Genomic DNA, 2,469 nt, shown 5'->3' with positions numbered 1-2,469 from the left:
TATAAAATGTTCGGTGACACCCGAACTTAGCTCTTCCTTACTTGTTTAATCATAGATTTGGTCAGCAAATTGCGTCTATTACTTTCCGATATTGTAGAGTGGAATCCAAAAGTCATTCAGGTACGGCTGTGCCTCATGAAAATTCTCCATCTTTAAATATATGTTTAATGTAAAATGGATTACGATTTAAGGGCATGCACCTGGATTGTCCGGTCACCTAATTAAGAAGGTGCCGCTGCTCAGCTGGTTGATGTCCTCGTAAGAGTAAAGGCTGAAGTCCCCGCCGTCCAAGACGTGCTATGGGCGGGATAAAGACTGAGACGAATAGGTCCTTGTTGTATTTATTATCGTGTTTGGCGATTTTAACGCCAGGATAGGTAAAGAAGGTTCCTTTGGCACAACGGTCGGCAAATTCATCATTGATAATGAAACATCCCCAAATGGGTTGAGTTTGATCGACTTCGCCGGGGTCCAAAATATGGGTATCTGTAGTACTAGATTCCAGCATACAAAAATTCATCAAGCTAACTGGCTCTTCCAGGATCAAAAAGCCACCAACCATATCGATCATGTTGTGATAGACGGAAGACACCTCTCTGGTGTTTTAGACATGTCATGTTGCAGCAAAGATACACACCCGCCTTTATATAGCAAAAAATGTTTTTCTCATGTCCCTTGCAATTGTGTCCGAATATTGAAAAGAATTCTAATAAATTCATATTGATGACTTAATTACTATGTACATTTATATTTTAATAATTTTGCCCAAAACCAACGAAGTATGGCAGCTCCATATACATACATGTAATATATAAACAGGCGTATATCCTGTGAGTTCTCTTTTCCAGGCACTTATTCTTCACGCTTTTTAGTGGGTTGTAAAAAACCTACGCGCAGCATATGCTAACACTCCTCCTCTGGTCCTTACTTGTCACTTTGCAACCACTTCGGCTGCGTTGCCACCCGGGCAGCGTGGTGGTGGGCGTGTGCGTCGTGTGGCGCGTCATGCGGTGATTTACATTAATTTGCAATTATTCATGCTGAGTTTTATTGGTGGAAAAGAATTTACTTTTGAGATTTATGTGACGCTTTTCTGCTGTGCTTTTAGCAGCGCGTTAAGTCAAGTTGCTAAGTAATAATAGAAAGCGAGAAATTTTATTTTATGCAAATTATTATGGCAAGGATTTAGATATTGCCTGGAGAAAATAAAAAATTATGACGGATATAAATGTGGTTGGAAGCGAATATAATATATATGTATGTATATATGTAAATACAATATATGGAAACTGTGCTGCGGCTTTGTGGTGAGCAATATGAAATATTTTTGACGAAGGCATTTGAGCATATAAATTGAGATATCTTAATTCGCCACACTTCAAAGTGCCTTAAAAGTATTAGAATATATTTATTTTTCTTTAAATAATGGACGCTCACAGCGCGTAAGCTGAAATTTGCATTTTACACACACACACACACATACTCACAAATATGGTATATGAAAGGCTTCCAAATCCTTAATTTTGCCTGGCCTTTTTCTATATTTCCATAACTGTCGCCAAAAGATTTGCGTATTTCCAACTAAACTGTGAATTATTAAAAAAAAAGAAACTCAAATTATGCATGACAGCAAAATCCGCAAATAAAGCAAGCGAAATGCAATAAGAAAATGAAGAATTAAGTGAAGAATTGTGGCTAAAATATCACAGCATCACAACGCAACACGATTTTTCAACACTTTGTTGTTGTTGTTTTTGTGTAGTGATTTGCATTGGAAGATGATGATGGGCGCAGTGCAGCACTAAAATATTCGAACATGGAAATATATATTACATATGAATGTATATATATACTATATATATATAAAAACGTACATACATATGTATGCGTTCATACATATGTATGTACATATATACAGATATATGTATATATTTACTTGTTTATATGCAAATACTCATACATGTGGTTTCAATCGATTCACCACTTTTTGGCTACCAAAATGTCAATTGGACCAAAAACTGCATTCAATGCAAAGTAGCATAAACGCAACAACAACAAAAATAGCAACAAGAAGAAGTCAATAAGCAAAACAACACTTTTACACGCTTTTTTCTCACCACACTCACCTCTATAGTTACCTGAGTAAGTATGTTTGCAGTGAAGGTCCCACATTGACATTTCAATTTGATCATCCGCTGCGACAGCTGAGCATGCAAATGTGAAGGATTTCAACGCCAAAGGCGCTATTTGTATTTGCGCTCAGCCAGTTCGTTTGCTTGCAGCTGCTTTGTCTTGTTAATAACACCGAAATTTGCATCCGCTCTTTTTAGCTGCTCTACATATTTTTTAGGAAGTTCATTTATCAATGCAAAAATCGAAGAAACTATAAAGATTTTGAATCGAGGTGTTATATAGAATTTCACTCCAGATTACTATCTTTCGAGACAAATTAAAAATCAAAAACGTTAA

General features: G+C 36.5%; 1 long non-coding RNA gene across 2 annotated transcripts in view; it reads right to left on the bottom strand.

Moving 5' to 3' along the window:
- The window catches only part of LOC120780821, a 3,517-nt gene extending 3,146 nt beyond the window's left edge, over positions 1-371 (bottom strand). For both annotated transcript variants that reach the window (XR_005705951.1, XR_005705952.1), the window contains exons 1-2: positions 201-371; positions 42-150 (exon numbers count right to left, since the gene is read on the bottom strand). This is a non-coding gene — a long non-coding RNA (uncharacterized LOC120780821). The remainder of the gene's footprint in view (positions 1-41; positions 151-200) is intronic.
- Positions 372-2,469: the final 2,098 nt, after the last annotated feature.

Source organism: Bactrocera tryoni, chromosome 1 (assembly GCF_016617805.1).
Source record: "Bactrocera tryoni isolate S06 chromosome 1, CSIRO_BtryS06_freeze2, whole genome shotgun sequence".
NCBI classification, from domain to species: Eukaryota; Metazoa; Arthropoda; class Insecta; order Diptera; family Tephritidae; genus Bactrocera; species Bactrocera tryoni.
Note: the sequence above shows the minus strand (reverse complement) of the source record. Positions and strands in the feature narration are given on the sequence as shown.